This window comes from Oncorhynchus kisutch, unplaced genomic scaffold, assembly GCF_002021735.2.
Source record: "Oncorhynchus kisutch isolate 150728-3 unplaced genomic scaffold, Okis_V2 scaffold3357, whole genome shotgun sequence".
NCBI classification, from domain to species: Eukaryota; Metazoa; Chordata; class Actinopteri; order Salmoniformes; family Salmonidae; genus Oncorhynchus; species Oncorhynchus kisutch.
In genome coordinates, this window is record NW_022265302.1 from 472,903 (window position 1) to 492,602 (window position 19,700).

Below are 19,700 nucleotides of genomic sequence, written 5' to 3' on the forward strand. Positions count from 1 at the left end.
AGCTTTCTAACAGACACCTGGTGAGATGAATTCACCTTCCTAAAACACAGGCAACACCCTAGAGGAGAACCTGTCTCAGTCTGCTTTCCAACAGACAACTGGTGAGATGAATTCACCTTCCTAAAACACAGGCAACACCCTAGAGGAGAACCTGTCTCAGTCTGCTTTCCAACAGACAACTGGTGAGATGCATTCACCTTCCTAAAACACAGGCAACACCCTAGAGGAGAACCTGTCTCAGTCTGCTTTCTAACAGACACCTGGTGAGATGAATTCACCTTCCTAAAACACAGGCAACACCCTAGAGGAGAACCTGTCTCAGTCTGCTTTCTAACAGACACCTGGTGAGATGAATTCACCTTCCTAAAACACAGGCAACATCCTAGAGGAGAACCTGTCTCAGTCTGCTTTCTAACAGACACCTGGTGAGATGAATTCCCCTTCCTAAAACACAGGCAACATCCTAGAGGAGAACCTGTCTCAGTCTGCTTTCTAACAGACACCTGGTGAGATGAATTCACCTTCCTAAAACACAGGCAACACCCTAGAGGAGAACCTGTCTCAGTCTGCTTTCTAACAGACACCTGGTGAGATGAATTCACCTTCCTAAAACACAGGCAACACCCTAGAGGAGAACCTGTCTCAGTCTGCTTTCTAACAGACACCTGGTGAGATGAATTCACCTTCCTAAAACACAGGCAACACCCTAGAGGAGAACCTGGCTCAGTCTGCTTTCTAACAGACACCTGGTGAGATGCATTCACCTTCCAATAACCTAAAACACAGGCAACACCCTAGAGGAGAACCTGTCTCAGTCTGCTTTCCAACAGACACCTGGTGAGATGAATTCACCTTCCTAAAACACAGGCAACACCCTAGAGGAGAACCTGTCTCAGTCTGCTTTCTAACAGACACCTGGTGAGATGCATTCACCTTCCTAAAACACAGGCAACACCCCTAGAGGAGAACCTGTCTCAGTCTGCTTTCTAACAGACACCTGGTGAGATGCATTCACCTTCCAATAACCTAAAACACAGGCAACACCCTAGAGGAGAACCTGGCTCAGTCTGCTTTCTAACAGACACTGGTGAGATGAATTCACCTTCCAATAACCTAAAACACAGGCAACACCCTAGAGGAGACCCTGTCTCAGTCTGCTTTCTAACAGACACCTGGTGAGATGCATTCACCTTCCTAAAACACAGGCAACACCCCTAGAGGAGAACCTGTCTCAGTCTGCTTTCTAACAGACACCTGGTGAGATGCATTCACCTTCCAATAACCTAAAACACAGGCAACACCCTAGAGGAGACCCTGTCTCAGTCTGCTTTCCAACAGACACCTGGTGAGATGAATTCACCTTCCAATAACCTAAAACACAGGCAACACCCTAGAGGAGACCCTGTCTCAGTCTGCTTTCTAACAGACACCTGGTGAGATGAATTCACCTTCCTAAAACACAGGCAACACCCTAGAGGAGAACCTGTCTCAGTCTGCTTTCTAACAGACACCTGGTGAGATGCATTCACCTTCCTAAAACACAGGCAACACCCTAGAGGAGAACCTGGCTCAGTCTGCTTTCCAACAGACACCTGGTGAGATGAATTCACCTTCCAATAACCTAAAACACAGGCAACACCCTAGAGGAGAACCTGGCTCAGTCTGCTTTCTAACAGACACCTGGTGAGATGAATTCACCTTCCAATAACCTAAAACACAGGCAACACCCTAGAGGAGAACCTGGCTCAGTCTGCTTTCTAACAGACACCTGGTGAGATGAATTCACCTTCCTAAAACACAGGCAACACCCTAGAGGAGAACCTGGCTCAGTCTGCTTTCTAACAGACACTGGTGAGATGAATTCACCTTCCAATAACCTAAAACACAGAGCCAAATATACACAGGAGTTGGGAGATGAACAGATAGCATCACATCTGTAAAACACACTGTGGCCAAACTGCATGTGACCTTCACTGGGTAAGAAAAGAGAGAGATAAGTGGAATCTGCTCCTGTGTGTTCTGAAAATCAGACCAGATCTTGGCTATAGAGACAGTGTGTTCTGAAAATCAGACTAGATCTTGGCTATAGAGATAGTGTGTTCTGAAAATCAGACTAGATCTTGGCTATAGAGACAGTGTGTTCTGAAAATCAGACTAGATCTTGGCTATAGAGACAGTGTGTTCTGAAAATCAGACTAGATCTTGGCTAGAGAGACAGTGGAAATCATGTAATGTATTGTTGTACAATACACTGGAGTGATCTATCTCCTAAATCTGACAGAAATATTTTATGAGGATCATTGACACAAAAAAAAACACACAAAAAATACAATTAAATAGATTTTAAATCTCACTTTGTAACAGCAGAATGTGGAAAAGGTCAAAAGGGGGTGTGAAAACCTTCAGAAGGCACTTTCAGGTGACATTACACTTTTATTTTACCTTTATTTAACCAGACAAGTCAGTTAAGAACAAATTCTTATTTTCAATGACGGCCTAGGAACAGTGGGTTAACTGCCTGTTCAGGGGCAGAGCAACACATTTGTACCTTGTCAGCTCGGGGGTTTGAACTTGCCACCTTCCGGTTACTAGTCCAACGCTCTAACCACTAGGCAATCCTGCTGCCTCTACACTCTAACCACTAGGCTACCCTGCCTTCTCTACACTCTAACCACTAGGCTACCCTGCCTTCTCTACACTCTAACCACTAGGCTACCCTGCCGCCTCTACACTCTAACCACTAGGCTACCCTGCCGCCCCAGGGCTGAGAAAACACTGTCAAAAAACAGTTCAGTCTAAAAGTTGGGTTTTTTGTACCAATGAAAGCCTGAGCATATTACTAAACCCTGATCCTATTTAGAGAGGACATCATCTGGACACGTCACTCTCTGTTCTCATCGTTAAAACATCCACACACATTTATTACAAACAAACAACATGAATGTTCTGTTCTCTATCTACAGCGGTTGTGTCCAGCTCCTGTCAGCGCCGGGTTAGATCTTTCATCCCTGTTGTCACCCAACATAGAAAATCAACTACCTTCATGTGCAAAAGGTGTTTTATCTTCTCACTACTAGCCTCAGACTACCACCTAGCAGCACCTTAACAGCAGAGACAGTAGCATGACTACCACCTAGCAGCACCTTAACAGCAGAGACAGTAGCATAACTACCACCTAGCAGCACCTTAACAGCAGAGACAGTAGCATGACTACCACCTAGCAGCACCTTAACAGCAGAGACAGTAGCATCACTACCACCTAGCAGCACCTTAACAGCAGAGACAGTAGCATCACTACCGACTAGCAGACAGATGACTTACCGTAGATGAGAACGACAGACTCCTCGATGGCGTGCTGGTAACTGAACTGAGAGTCCAGCAGGGCCCGGCTGACAAATGATCCATAATAGGTTGACTGGTACCAGCCCACATGAAGATGGTCAATGTTGACATGACGAAGAGACCGCATCATCTCCATCTGATACTGGACTAGAGGGTGGAGAGGGGGAGGAGAGAGGGTGGAGAGGGGGAGGAGAGAGGGTGGAGAGGGGGAGGAGAGAGGGTGGAGAGGGGGAGGAGAGGGGGAGGAGAGAGGGTGGAGAGGGGGAGGAGAGAGGGTGGAGAGGGGGAGGAGAGAGGGTGGAGAGGGGGAGGAGAGAGGAGAGAGGGGGAGGAGAGAGGAGAGAGGGGGAGGAGAGAGGAGAGAGGGGGAGGAGAGAGGAGAGAGGAGGAGGAGAGAGGAGAGAGGAGGAGGAGAGAGGAGAGAGGGGGAGGAGAGAAGGAGAGGAGAGAGGGGGAGGAGAGAGGGGGAGGAGAGAGGGGGAGGAGAGAGGGGGAGGAGAGAGGGGGAGGAGAGAGGGGGAGGAGAGAAGGAGAGGTAGAGAGAGAGGGAAGGAAGGAAGGAAGGAGAGAGGACAGGCAGAGGGAGGAGACATTTTTACTTTTTCCATTCATCAGGTAGGTTATAAATACATGACAGCAGACTGATTCAACCATCTCCCTCTCTGCTGGGGAATCAGCCATATTCCTCCCCTGGCCTCCCACTGACAGACAGGAGTAGAGGAAGACCGGAGACAGACAGCACCGGGAGGTTAACGAGGACAGACAGCACATTTACACACCACTCCGAGGGTGACTGTTTGTGTGTGTACCATCCCAGTCAATCACAGGACGCAGTCAGAGTCAGACACACACCAGTCTGGCTATTAAGTAACAGAGAGAGAGAGAGAGATGGAGAGAAATTGATTCATCCGTATCTCATTGGCCAGCTGTGGCCTCCAACCCCCCTACTTATCCCCAAACACTCATTCTGGACCCCCAACCAGTCCCCCCCTCCTCAGAACATCCCCCAACCAGTCGCCCCCCCCCCACACTCAAAACATCTACCCCCCAACCAGTCCGCCCCACTCAAAACAAATATCCCCCAACCAGTCCACCCCACTCAAAACATATATCCCCAACCCCCCCCCCCCCCCCCCCTCAGAACATCCATCCCCCAACCAGTCCCCCCCCTCAGAACATCCATCCCTCAACCAGTCCCCCCCCCCTTCAGAACATCCATCCCCATACCAGCCCCACCGCTCATTATGGGGTATTGTGACGTCATTATGGGGTATTGTGACGTCATTATGGGGTATTGTGACGTCATTATGGGGTATTGTGACGTCATTATGGGGTATTGTGACGTCATTATGGGGCATTGTGACGTCATTGTGTGTAGATTGATGAGGATTTTTTTATTTTTTATTAAACTCATTTTAGAATAAGGCTGTAAAGTAACAAAATGTTGAAAAAGTAAAGAGATCTGAAGGCACTGTGTGTTTCCCCGTCACTGATACTTAGAAGACTAGCAAGTTAAACTAAGGGGTCGCGTTAATGCAGAATTCAGAAGACTAGCAAGTTAAACTAAGGGGTCGCGTTAATGCAGAATTCAGAAGACTAGCAAGTTAAACTAAGGGGTCGCGTTAATGCAGAATTCTGCATAAATATTTTTGCTGCGTATGTAAAATGCTTCTTATTGTAATTTCCCGCTCGGCATCAGACTGATGTAATGCTTCTTATTGTAATTTCCCGCTCGGCATCAGACCAATGTAATGCTTCTTATTGTAATTTCCCGCTCGGCATCAGACCGATGTAATGCTTCTTATTGTAATTTCCCGCTCGGCATCAGACCGATGTAATGCTTCTTATTGTAATTTCCCGCTCGGCATCAGACCGATGTAATGCTTCTTATTGTAATTTCCCGCTCGGCATCAGACCGATGTAATGCTTCTTATTGTAATTTCTGTATGTGTGATATTTACTGTTAATTTTTATTGTTTATTTCACTTGTATATTATCTACCTCACTGGCTTTGACAATGTTAACACGTTTCCCATGGTAGTAAAGCCCCTTGAATTGAATTGAGAGAAAGACAGAGTGAAAGAGAGTTGACATTAAGGAGAGCGACAGAGAGCGACACAGAGAGCGACACAGAGACATATCAACACTCCTCCCTTGGACGATAAGACCTTCTGAGAGAACGTGAGCAACACAGAGACATATCAACACTCCTCCCTTGGACGATAAGACCTTCTGAGAGAACGTGAGCCACACAGAGACATATCAACACTCCTCCCTTGGACGATAAGACCTTCTGAGAGAACGTGAGCAACACAGAGACATATCAACACTCCTCCCTTGGACGATAAGACCTTCTGAGAGAACGTGAGCCACACAGAGACATATCACCACTCCTCCCTTGGACGATAAGACCTTCTGAGAGAACGTGAGCAACACAGAGACATATCAACACTCCTCCCTTGGACGATAAGACCTTCTGAGAGAACGTGAGCAACACAGAGACATATCAACACTCCTCCCTTGGACGATAAGACCTTCTGAGAGAACGTGAGCCACACAGAGACATATCAACACTCCTCCCTTGGACGATAAGACCTTCTGAGAGAACGTGAGCAACACAGAGACATATCAACACCCCTCCCTTGGACGATAAGACCTTCTGAGAGAACGTGAGCCACACAGAGACATATCAACACTCCTCCCTTGGACGATAAGACCTTCTGAGAGAACGTGAGCAACACAGAGACATATCAACACTCCTCCCTTGGACGATAAGACCTTCTGAGAGAACGTGAGCAACACAGAGACATATCAACACCCCTCCCTTGGACGATAAGACCTTCTGAGAGAACGTGAGCAACACAGAGACATATCAACACTCCTCCCTTGGACGATAAGACCTTCTGAGAGAACGTGAGCCACACAGAGACATATCAACACTCCTCCCTTGGACGATAAGACCTTCTGAGAGAACGTGAGCAACACAGAGACATATCAACACTCCTTGACTGTAAAGAATGTAGGAGCTGGTTTCAGTAACTGGCTGCTCTGGCCTTAGCAACAGTTAAACTGATGGGACGAGGACTGGGGATACAGTAACTGTCTGCTAGGGCCTTAGCAACAGTTAAACTGATGGGAGGAGGACTGGCTGCTCTGGCCTTAGCAACAGTTAAACTGATGGGACGAGGACTGTCTGCTCTGGCCTTAGTAACATTTAAACTGACGGGAGGAGGACTGGGGATTCAGTGACTGTCTGCTCTGGCCTTAGCAACAGTTAAACTGATGGGACGAGGACTGGGATTCAGTGACTGGCTGCTCTGGGGTTTCAGTGACTGGCTGCTCTGGCCTTAGCAACAGTTAAACTGACGGGAGGAGGACAGGCTGCTCTGGCCTTAGCAACAGTTAAACTGATGGGAGGAGGACTGGGGATACAGTAACTGGCTGCTCTGGCCTTAGCAACAGTTAAACTGATGGGAGTAGGACTGGGGATTCAGTGACTGTCTGCTCTGGCCTTAGCAACAGTTAAACTGATGGGAGGAGGACTGTCTGCTCTGGCCTTAGCAACAGTTAAACTGATGGGACGAGGACTGGGATTCAGTGACTGGCTGCTCTGGGGTTTCAGTGATGGCTGCTCTGGCCTTAGCAACAGTTAAACTGACGGGAGGAGGACTGGCTGCTCTGGCCTTAGCAACAGTTAAACTGATGGGAGGAGGACTGGGGATACAGTAACTGGCTGCTCTGGCCTTAGCAACAGTTAAACTGATGGGAGTAGGACTGGGGATTCAGTGACTGTCTGCTCTGGCCTTAGCAACAGTTAAACTGATGGGAGGAGGACTGTCTGCTCTGGCCTTAGCAACAGTTAAACTGATGGGAGGAGGACTGTCTGCTCTGGCCTTAGCAACAGTTAAACTGATGGGAGGAGGACTGGGGAAAAATAAATAGATGGAGGAGAGAGACAAGAAGAGGGAGGAGGGAGACAAGAGAGGGGAGGAGGAGGAGGAGGAGAGAAGAGAGGGAAAGAGGAGATGGAAGATGAGCAGGAGAGAAGAGAGGGAAGGAGGAGGAGGAAGATGAGCAGGAGACAAGAGAGGGAAGGGGGAGGAGGAAGATGAGCAGGAGACAAGAGAGGGAAGGGGGAGGAGGAAGATGAGCAGGAGACAAGAGAGGGGAGGAGGCGCAGGAGAGAAGAGAGGGAAGGAGGAGGAGGAAGATGAGCAGGAGACAAGAGAGGGGAGGGGGAGGAGGAAGATGAGCAGGAGACAAGAGAGGGGAGGAGGCGCAGGAGAGAAGAGAGGGAAGGAGGAGGAGGAAGATGTGCAGGGGACAGAGTAAAAGAAGTGAGCTAGACGTATGTTGAGAACCCATGACTACAGGCTGGCTTAAAGCAGACAATGGGACAGATGATAGAACACATTGAGAAGAGGTGCTGGCCTTGGCGCCCACCCCACGCTAGCCTCCGTCACGCAGAACCAGGCCATTGTTGAGGCAGACAAAGCAGCCAGCCAGACTGAGTTCAACAAGTACAGCAGTGCAACTATGGACCTCTAAGCCCTACAGACAGAACCCGGTTAAATACCAGGGAGGACCTCTCAGCCCTACAGACAGAACCCGGTTAAATACCAGGGAGGACCTCTCAGCCCTACAGACAGAACCCGGTTAAATACCAGGGAGGACCTCTCAGCCCTACAGACAGAACCCGGTTAAATACCAGGGAGGACCTCTCAGCCCTACAGACAGAACCCGGTTAAATACCAGGGAGGACCTCTCAGCCCTACAGACAGAACCCGGTTAAATACCAGGGAGGACCTCTCAGCCCTACAGACAGAACCCGGTTAAATACCAGGGAGGACCTCTCAGCCCTACAGACAGAACCCGGTTAAATACCAGGGAGGACCTCTCAGCCCTACAGACAGAACCCGGTTAAATACCAGGGAGGACCTCTAAGCCCTACAGACAGAACCCGGTTAAATACCAGGGAGGACCTCTCAGCCCTACAGACAGAACCCGGTTAAATACCAGGGAGGACCTCTCAGCCCTACAGACAGAACCCGGTTAAATACCAGGGAGGACCTCTCAGCCCTACAGACAGAACCCGGTTAAATACCAGGGAGGACCTCTCAGCCCTACAGACAGAACCCGGTTAAATACCAGGGAGGACCTCTCAGCCCTACAGGCAGAACCCGGTTAAATACCAGGGAGGACCTCTCAGCCCTACAGGCAGAACCCGGTTAAATACCAGGGAGGACCTCTCAGCCCTACAGGCAGAACCCGGTTAAATACCAGGGAGGACCTCTCAGCCCTACAGGCAGAACCCGGTTAAATACCAGGGAGGACCTCTCAGCCCTACAGGCAGAACCCGGTTAAATACCAGGGAGGACCTCTCAGCCCTACAGGCAGAACCCGGTTAAATACCAGGGAGGACCTCTCAGCCCTACAGACAGAACCCGGTTAAATACCAGGGAGGACCTCTCAGCCCTACAGACAGAACCCGGTTAAATACCAGGGAGGACCTCTCAGCCCTACAGACAGAACCCGGTTAAATACCAGGGAGGACCTCTCAGCCCTACAGACAGAACCCGGTTAAATACCAGGGAGGACCTCTCAGCCCTACAGACAGAACCCGGTTAAATACCAGGGAGGACCTCTCAGCCCTACAGACAGAACCCGGTTAAATACCAGGGAGGACCTCTCAGCCCTACAGACAGAACCCGGTTAAATACCAGGGAGGACCTCTCAGCCCTACAGACAGAACCCGGTTAAATACCAGGGAGGACCTCTCAGCCCTACAGACAGAACCCGGTTAAATACCAGGGAGGACCTCTCAGCCCTACAGACAGAACCCGGTTAAATACCAGGGAGGACCTCTCAGCCCTACAGACAGAACCCGGTTAAATACCAGGGAGGACCTCTCAGCCCTACAGACAGAACCCAGTTAAATACCAGGGAGGACCTCTCAGCCCTACAGACAGAACCCGGTTAAATACCAGGGAGGACCTCTCAGCCCTACAGACAGAACCCGGTTAAATACCAGGGAGGACCTCTCAGCCCTACAGACAGAACCCGGTTAAATACCAGGGAGGACCTCTCAGCCCTACAGACAGAACCCGGTTAAATACCAGGGAGGACCTCTCAGCCCTACAGACAGAACCCGGTTAAATACCAGGGAGGACCTCTCAGCCCTACAGACAGAACCCGGTTAAATACCAGGGAGGACCTCTCAGCCCTACAGACAGAACCCGGTTAAATACCAGGGAGGACCTCTCAGCCCTACAGACAGAACCTGGTTAAATACCAGGGAGGACCTCTCAGCCCTACAGACAGAACCTGGTTAAATACCAGGGAGGACCTCTCAGCCCTACAGACAGAACCTGGTTAAATACCAGGGAGGACCTCTCAGCCCTACAGACAGAACCTGGTTAAATACCAGGGAGGACCTCTCAGCCCTGCTGTGTACACTAACATCAGGCTGTGTACACTAACATCAGGCTGTGTACACTAACACCAGGCTGTGTACGCTAACACCAGGCTGTGTACGCTAACACCAGGCTGTGTACGCTAACACCAGGCTGTGTACGCTAACACCAGGCTGTGTACGCTAACATCAGGCTGCGTACGCTAACATCAGGCTGCGTACGCTAACATCAGGCTGCGTACGCTAACACCAGGCTGCGTACGCTAACACCAGGCTGCGTACGCTAACATCAGGCTGCGTACGCTAACACCAGGCTGCGTACGCTAACACCAGGCTGCGTACGCTAACATCTAACTAACATCAGGCTGTGTACACTAACATCTAACTAACATCAGGCTGTGTACGCTAACATCAGGCTGTGTACGCTAACATCAGGCTGTGTACACTAACATCAGGCTGTGTACACTAACATCAGGCTGTGTACACTAACATCAGACTGTGTACACTAACACCAGGCTGTGTACACTAACACCAGGCTGTGTACACTAACACCAGGCTGTGTACACTAACACCAGGCTGTGTACACTAACACCAGGCTGCGTACACTAACACCAGGCTGCGTACACTAACATCAGGCTGCGTACTCTAACATCAGGCTGCGTACACTAACATCAGGCTGCGTACCCTAACATCAGGCTGCGTACCCTAACATCAGGCTGCGTACGCTAACATCAGGCTGTGTACGCTAACATCAGGCTGTGTACGCTAACATCAGGCTGTGTACGCTAACATCAGGCTGTGTACGCTAACATCAGGCTGTGTACGCTAACATCAGGCTGTGTACGCTAACATCAGGCTGTGTACGCTAACATCAGGCTGTGTACGCTAACATCAGGCTGTGTACGCTAACATCAGGATGTGTACACTAACATCTAACTAACATCAGGCTGTGTACACTAACATCTAACTAACATCAGGCTGTGTACACTAACATCAGGCTGTTTACACTAACATCAGGCTGCGTACGCTAACATCAGGCTGTGTACGCTAACATCAGGCTGTGTACGCTAACATCAGGCTGTGTACGCTAACATCAGGCTGTGTACGCTAACATCAGGCTGTGTACACTAACATCTAACTAACATCAGGCTGTGTACACTAACATCTAACTAACATCAGGCTGTGTACACTAACATCAGGCTGTGTACGCTAACATCAGGCTGTGTACGCTAACATCAGGCTGTGTACGCTAACATCAGGCTGTGTACGCTAACATCAGGCTGCGTACACTAACACCGGGCTGCGTACACTAACACCAGGCTGCGTACACTAACACCAGGCTGCGTACACTAACATCAGGCTGCGTACACTAACATCAGGCTGCGTACACTAACATCAGGCTGCGTACACTAACATCAGGCTGTGTACACTAACACCAGGCTGTGTACACTAACATCAGGCTGTGTACACTAGTGGAACACAGTCTACAGTCTTTATAAACATTGTTCATCAGGCAGACTCGTACTACTGGACTCAAACACTCGTTCAGAACAAATAAACATGTTTATAAACTAACTGTCGCTCTCCTCTCCTCACTGCATCTTAATGTAGATTTCTCTCACGTTTGGTTAGTAGGTCACAACGGCTGGTGTTTCTGATAAACACACGAGAACGAAACAACTGGAAGACAATCGGGGAGAGAAAAATCCAAGTATGAAGTGAGTCACATCAACGAGGCACGTTCCAAATCGTCCCCTATATTCCGTCCACAGGGCTAGTGTTAACAGTAGTGTACTGTATAGGGGAATAGGGTGCAGGTCAAGGACCGTCACTCTAGCTGAAGCTCAGAGTCCGGTCTGTTTCCGGCTTGAAATTATCCTCGTACTGCACATCTCTGAACCATAATACTACACACACACACACACACACACACACACACACACAGCAGCCTCCAATCCAACCAGAGAGATAATACTGTGGTCTAGAAGCTTCCTTATCCCAGAGAAAAGCCAATTCTATTATATAAATCACGGAGACAATGTGACCCAGCCACATTCACCTCTCCTCTCCTAGCACACGTCCCCAAAACACCCCATTCCCTATATAGTGCACTACTTAGACCTGGACCCTATTCCCTATATAGTGCACTACTTTAGACCAGGACCCTATTCCCTATATAGTACACTACTTTAGACCAGGACCCTATTCCCTATATAGTGCACTACTTTAGGCCAGGACCCTATTCCCTATATAGTGCACTACTTTAGACCAGGGCCCTATTCCCTATATAGTCCACTACTATAGACCAGGGCCCTATTCCCTATATAGTGCACTACTTTAGACCAGGGCCCTATTCCATATATAGTCCACTACTATAGACTAGGGCCCTATTCCCTATATAGTGCACAACTATAGACCAGGGCCCTATTCCCTATATAGTGCACAACTATAGACCAGAGCACTATTCCCTATATAGTGCACTACTTTAGACCAGAGCACTATTCCCTATATAGAGCACTACTTTAGACCAGGACCCTATTCCCTATATAGTGCACAACTATAGACCAGAGCCCTATTCCCTATATAGCGCACTAGTTTTAAACAAAAGTACTACCCCCTATAAAAAAGAGGGGGGAGGGGGGGGGGGGTAGTCTGCTATTTGGGGCGCACATGAACGATTCTTCAGTCATTTCTTTAGACCAGTTGGTTCTGCTATCAGTCAGTCAGTCGGGGGAGATGGGGAATGAGTTTGCTGTTGATATCCCATTTGCTTTGGTGATTGTGTTGTGTACCTGTCTGCAAGGGCCCAAAAGCAAGGGCCTCCTACAACCCCCACCCTTCTATGTCCCTACGGTTCCTACCCTGCATATGAATGAGACACCTTGATGATGTGATCTAGGGGGGATATTTCAAAACACAATTAATTGTTAAGACTGTCGGTCTGTTCAGATCCTCGTCGTACCGTACGTATGGAGCAGGTGAATGGTCTGTTCAGATCCTCATCGTACCGTACGTATGGAGCAGGTGAATGGTCTGTTCAGATCCTCGTCGTACCGTACGTATGGAGCAGGTGAATGGTCTGTTCAGATCCTCATCGTACCGTACGTATGGAGCAGGTGAATGGTCTGTTCAGATCCTCGTCGTACCGTACGTATGGAGCAGGTGAATGGTCTGTTCAGATCCTCGTCGTACCGTACGTATGGAGCAGGTGAATGGTCTGTTCAGATCCTCGTCGTACCGTACGTATGGAGCAGGTGAATGGTCTGTTCAGATCCTCATCGTACCGTACGTATGGAGCAGGTGAATGGTCTGTTCAGATCCTCATCGTACCGTACGTATGGAGCAGGTGAATGGTCTGTTCAGATCCTCATCGTACCGTACGTATGGAGCAGGTGAATGGTCTGTTCAGATCCTCGTCGTACCGTACGTATGGAGCAGGTGAATGGTCTGTTCAGATCCTCATCGTACCGTACGTATGGAGCAGGTGAATGGTCTGTTCAGATCCTCGTCGTACCGTACGTATGGAGCAGGTGAATGGTCTGTTCAGATCCTCGTCGTACCGTACGTATGGAGCAGGTGAATGGTCTGTTCAGATCCTCATCGTACCGTACGTATGGAGCAGGTGAATGGTCTGTTCAGATCCTCATCACCCCCCCCCCCCCACCCCCGCCCACGGAGAGAGATGAGGTTTAAGTGGGAGTGATGATGGAAGTGTCTTCAATAACATTCCATGGGAGAGCAGAGAGGACTATGGGTAATGGCTCCTTTAAAAGCCTGTGCTCTATAATGAAGCCTGGGAGGAGGTAGTTACACGCTATGTGACTCTCATTCAAGTGAAAAGATTCAAAGGGAACGGTAGTTTCGACAGACGACTTACCTGAGTCTAAAGACGAGCAGAGAGAACGAGAGAAATATTTACATCATTACACATTTCCTTATAAAATGGTCCAAACTTCTAGATGCTCATCTCTCTCCATAGGACTATTGACAACAAGCACAGCTACATTCTCAAACCAGATCTAATTGTATTTGTCACATGCGACAGGTGTTACAGTGAAATGTTTACTTACAAGCCCTTATTATCCAACAATGCAGTTCAAGAAACAGAGTTAATATTTAAAAGTTTAGTTTATCTACTCTAAATCAAAAACGAACACTATATGTACATAACAATAATGAGGCTATAAACAGGGGGTACCGGTACAGAGTCAATGTGGAGGCTATATACAGGGGGTACCGGTACAGAGTCAATGTGGAGGCTATATACAGGGGGTACTGGTACAGAGTCAATGTGGAGGCTATATACAGGGGGTACCGGTACAGAGTCAATGTGGAGGCTATATACAGGGGGTACCGGTACAGAGTCAATGTGGAGGCTATATACAGGGGCTACCGGTACAGAGTCAATGTGGAGGCTATATACAGGGGGGTACCGGTACAGAGTCAATGTGGAGGCTATATACAGGGGGTACCGGTACAGAGTCAATGTGGAGGCTATATACAGGGGGTACCGGTACAGAGTCAATGTGGAGGCTATATACAGGGGTACCGGTACAGAGTCAATGTGGAGGCTATATACAGGGGGTACCGGTTCAGAGTCAGTGTGGAGACTATATACAGGGGGTACTGGTACAGAGTCAATGTGGAGGCTATAAACAGGGGGTACCAGTACAGAGTCAATGTGGAGGGCTATATACAGGGGGTACTGGTACAGAGTCAATGTGGAGGCTATATACAGGGGTACTGGTACAGAGTCAATGTGGAGGCTATATACAGGGGGTACTGGTACAGAGTCAATGTGGAGGCTATATACAGGGGGTACCTGTACAGAGTCAATGTGGAGGCTATATACAGGGTATTACGGTACAGAGTCAGTGTGGGGGGCTATATACAGGGGGTACCGGTACAGAGTCAATGTGGAGGCTATATACAGGGGGTACCGGTGCAGAGTCAATGTGGAGGCTATATACAGGGGGTACCGGTACAGAGATCAATGTGGAGGCTATATACAGGGGGTACGCCGGGCCGGAGTACCGCGAGTCAATGTGGAGGCTATATACAGGGTATTACGGTACAGAGTCAGTGTGCGGGGCTATATACAGGGGGTACCGGTACAGAGTCAATGTGGAGGCTATATACAGGGGGGTACCGGTGCAGAGTCAATGTGGAGGCTATATACAGGGGGTACCGGTACAGAGTCAATGTGGAGGCTATATACAGGGGGTACCGGTACCGAGTCAATGTGGAGGCTATATACAGGGGGTACCGTACCGAGTCAATGTGGAGGCTATATACAGGGGGTACCGGTACAGAGTCAATGTGGAGGCTTATACAGGGGGTACCGGTACCGAGGTCAATGTGGAGGCTATATACAGGGTGTTACGGTACAGAGTCAATGTGGAGGCTATATACAGGGGGGTACCGGTACAGAGTCAATGTGGAGGCTATATACAGGGGGTACCGGTACAGAGTCAATGTGGAGGCTATATACAGGGGGTACGGTACCGAGTCAATGTGGAGGCTATATACAGGGGGTACCGGTACAGAGTCAATGTGGGAGCTATATACAGGGGGTACCGGTACAGAGTCAATGTGGGAGGCTATATATCAGGGTGTAACGGTACGAGTCCAATGTGGAGGCGTATACAGGGGGTACCCGTACAGAGTCAATGTGAGGCTAATACAGGGTATTACGGTACAGAGTCAGTGTGGGGGCTATATACAGGTGGTACCGGTAACCGAGTCAATGTGGAGGCTATATACAGGGGGTACCGGTACCGAGTCAATGTGGAGGCTATATACAGGGTATTACGGTACGGAGTCAGTGTGGGGGAGGGCTATATACAGGGTGTTACGGTACAGAGTCAATGTGGAGGCTATATACAGGGTATTACGGTACAGACTCAATGTGGAGGCTATATACAGGGTATTACGGTACAGACTCAATGTGGAGGCTATATATAGGGTGTTACGGTACAGAGTCAATGTGGAGGCTATATACAGGGTGTTACGGTACAGAGTCAATGTGGAGGCTATATACAGGGTGTTACGGTACAGAGTCAATGTGGAGGCTATATACAGGGGGTACCGGTACAGAGTCAATGTGGAGGCTATATACAGGGGGTACCGGTGCAGAGTCAATGTGGAGGCTATATACAGGGGGTACCGGTACAGAGTCAATGTGGAGGCTATATACAGGGGGTACCGGTACAGAGTCAATGTGGAGGCTATATACAGGGGGTACCGGTACAGAGTCAATGTGGAGGCTATATACAGGGGGTACCGGTACAGAGTCAATGTGGAGGCTATATACAGGGGGTACCGGTACCGAGTCAATGTGGAGGCTATATACAGGGTATTACGGTACAGAGTCAGTGTGGGGGGCTGTATACAGGTGGTACCGGTACCGAGTCAATGTGGAGGCTATATACAGGGGGTACCGGTACCGAGTCAATGTGGAGGCTATATACAGGGTATTACGGTACAGAGTCAGTGTGGGGGGCTATATACAGGGTGTTACGGTACAGAGTCAATGTGGAGGCTATATACAGGGTATTACGGTACAGACTCAATGTGGAGGCTATATACAGGGTATTACGGTACAGACTCAATGTGGAGGCTATATACAGGGTGTTACGGTACAGAGTCAATGTGGAGGCTATATACAGGGTGTTACGGTACAGAGTCAATGTGGAGGCTATATACAGGGGGTACCGGTACAGAGTCAATGTGGAGGCTATATACAGTGGGTACCGGTACAGAGTCAATGTGGAGGCTATATACAGGGGGTACCGGTACAGAGTCAATGTGGAGGCTATATACAGGGGGTACCGGTACAGAGTCAATGTGGAGGCTATATACAGGGGGTACTGGTACAGAGTCAATGTGGAGGCTATATACAGGGGGCACCGGTACAGAGTCAATGTGGAGGCTATATACAGGGGGTACCGGTACAGAGTCAATGTGGAGGCTATATACAGGGGGTACCGGTACAGAGTCAATGTGGAGGCTATATACAGGGGGTACCGGTACAGAGTCAATGTGTGGGGGTACCGGTACAGAGTCAATGTGGAGGCTATATACAGGGGGTACCGGTACAGAGTCAATGTGTGGGGGTACCGGTACAGAGTCAATGTGGAGGCTATATACAGGGGGTACTGGTACAGAGTCAATGTGGAGGCTATATACAGGGGGCACCGGTACAGAGTCAATGTGGAGGCTATATACAGGGGGTACCGGTACAGAGTCAATGTGGAGGCTATATACAGGGGGGTACCGGTACAGAGTCAATGTGGAGGCTATATACAGGGGGTACCGGTACAGAGTCAATGTGGAGGCTATATACAGGGTGTTACGGTACAGAGTCAATGTGGAGGCTATATACAGGGGGTACCGGTACAGAGTCAATGTGGAGGCTATATACAGGGGGTACCGGTACAGAGTCAATGTGGAGGCTATATACAGGGTATTACGGTACAGACTCAATGTGGAGGCTATATACAGGGTATTACGGTACAGAGTCAATGTGGAGGCTATATACAGGGTGTACCGGTACAGAGTCAATGTGGAGGCTATATACAGGGTATTACGGTACAGAGTCAATGTGGAGGCTATATACAGGGTGTACCGGTACCGAGTCAATGTGGAGGCTATATACAGGGGGTACCGGTACAGAGTCAATGTGGAGGCTATATACAGGGGGTACCGGTACAGAGTCAATGTGGAGGCTATATACAGGGGGTATCGGTACAGAGTCAATGTGGAGGCTATATACAGGGTGTACCGGTACCGAGTCAATGTGGAGGCTATATACAGGGGGTACCGGTACAGAGTCAATGTGGAGGCTATATACAGGGGGTACCGGTACAGAGTCAATGTGGAGGCTATATACAGGGGGTACCGGTACAGAGTCAATGTGGAGGCTATATACAGGAGGTAACGGTACAGAGTCAATGTGGAGGCTATATACAGGGGGTACCGGTACAGAGTCAATGTGGAGGTTATATACAGGGGGTACTGGTGCAGAGTCAATGTGGAGGCTATATACAGGGGGTACCGGTACAGAGTCAATGTGGAGGCTATATACAGGGGGTACCGGTACAGAGTCAATGTGGAGGCTATATACAGGGGTTACCGGTACAGAGTCAATGTGGAGCCTATATACAGGGGGTACCGGTACCGAGTCAATGTGCGGGGGTACAGGGGGTACCGGTACCGAGTCAATGTGCGGGGGTACAGGGGGTAGCGGTACCGAGTCAATGTGCGGGGGTACAGGGGACTATGTATAGATAATAAACAACGAGGAGCAGCAGTGTAAAAACAAAGACATATTCACCATCATCATCATCACTACAGACCATGACAACAGGAAGTCTGATTCTCAAACCACCTCTTTCTAACTAGGAACCTGCTGCTGAGACCAGGGGGGCTGAGACCAGGGGGCTGAGACCAGGGGGCTGAGACCAGGGGCTAAGACCAGGGGGCTAAGACCAGGGGGCTAAGACCAGGGGGCTAAGACCAGGGGGCTAAGACCAGGGGATGAGACCAGGGGATGAGACCGGGGGCTAAGACCAGGGGCTAAGACAAGGGGATGAGACCAGGGGATGAGACCAGGGGATGAAACCAGGGGATGAAACCAGGGGATGAAACCAGGGGATGAAACCAGGGGATGAGACCAGGGGATGAGACCAGGGGATGAGACCAGGGGCTAAGACCAGGGGCTGAGACCAGGGATGAGACCAGGGGATGAGACCAGGGGATGAGACCAGGGGATGAGACCGGGGGATGAGACCGGGGGCTAAGACCAGGGGCTAAGACCAGGGCTAAGACCAGGGATGAGACCAGGGGGCTGAGACCAGGGGGCTAAGACCAGGGGGCTAAGACCAGGGGGCTAAGACCAGGGGGCTAAGACCAGGGGGCTAAGACCAGGGGATGAGACCAGGGGGATGAGACCGGGGGCTAAGACCAGGGGCTAAGACAAGGGGATGAGACCAGGGGATGAGACCAGGGGATGAAACCAGGGGATGAAACCAGGGGATGAAACCAGGGGATGAAACCAGGGGATGAGACCAGGGGATGAGACCAGGGGATGAGACCAGGGGCTAAGACCAGGGGCTGAGACCAGGGATGAGACCAGGGGATGAGACCAGGGATGAGACCAGGGGATGAGACCGGGGGATGAGACCGGGGGCTAAGACCAGGGGCTAAGACCAGGGGCTAAGACCAGGGATGAGACCAGGGGATGAGACCAGGGGACGGGACCAGGGGATGAGACCAGGGGACGAGACCAGGGGACGGGACCAGGGGATGAGACCAGGGGATGAGACCAGGGCGTCATCCCGCTGCTTTCGGTATTATTCATACTAAATGTTGTCAGTCCCTCTATGGTCACACACCAAATGACACAGTATTCCCTAGACCAGGCACTCGCTTTGAGTCAGACCCCTGTGGGTTTTCCTATAGGTCCTGGTCAACAGTGGTGTGCGTTTCCATATCTGTGTGTGTGTGTGTGTGTGTTTCCGTATCTGTGTGTGTGTGTGTGTGTCCGTATCGGTGTGTGTGTGTGTGTGTGTGTCCGTATCTGTGTGTTTCAGTATCCGTATCAGTGTGTGTGTGTGTGTGTGTGTGTGTGTGTCTCAGCACCCCTGCAGCAGACAGGGTGGCAGCTCTCCACAGAGCCTTGCTTAACTAAGATTAATTACAGCCAATCAGAGGAAGCAGGTGGAACAGAGGAGAACAGGTGAGAGGAGCCACTGAGTCCATTAGAAACGGAGTGGGGGGGAAATTAACCCTCGCCTCACCAACAACTCCCTGTTCATTCTGAGTCCATTAGAAACAGAGTGGGGGGGGGAATTAACCCTCGCCTCACCAACAACTCCCTGTTCATTCTGAGTCCATTAGAAACAGAGTGGGGGGGAAATTAACCCTCGCCTCACCAACAACTCCC

General features: G+C 49.9%; 1 pseudogene; it reads right to left on the reverse strand.

Annotated features, from left to right (window-relative positions):
- Window positions 1-19,700, reverse strand: part of LOC116371557 (eukaryotic translation initiation factor 3 subunit H-like) — a 99,583-nt pseudogene that overhangs the window by 57,051 nt on the left and 22,832 nt on the right.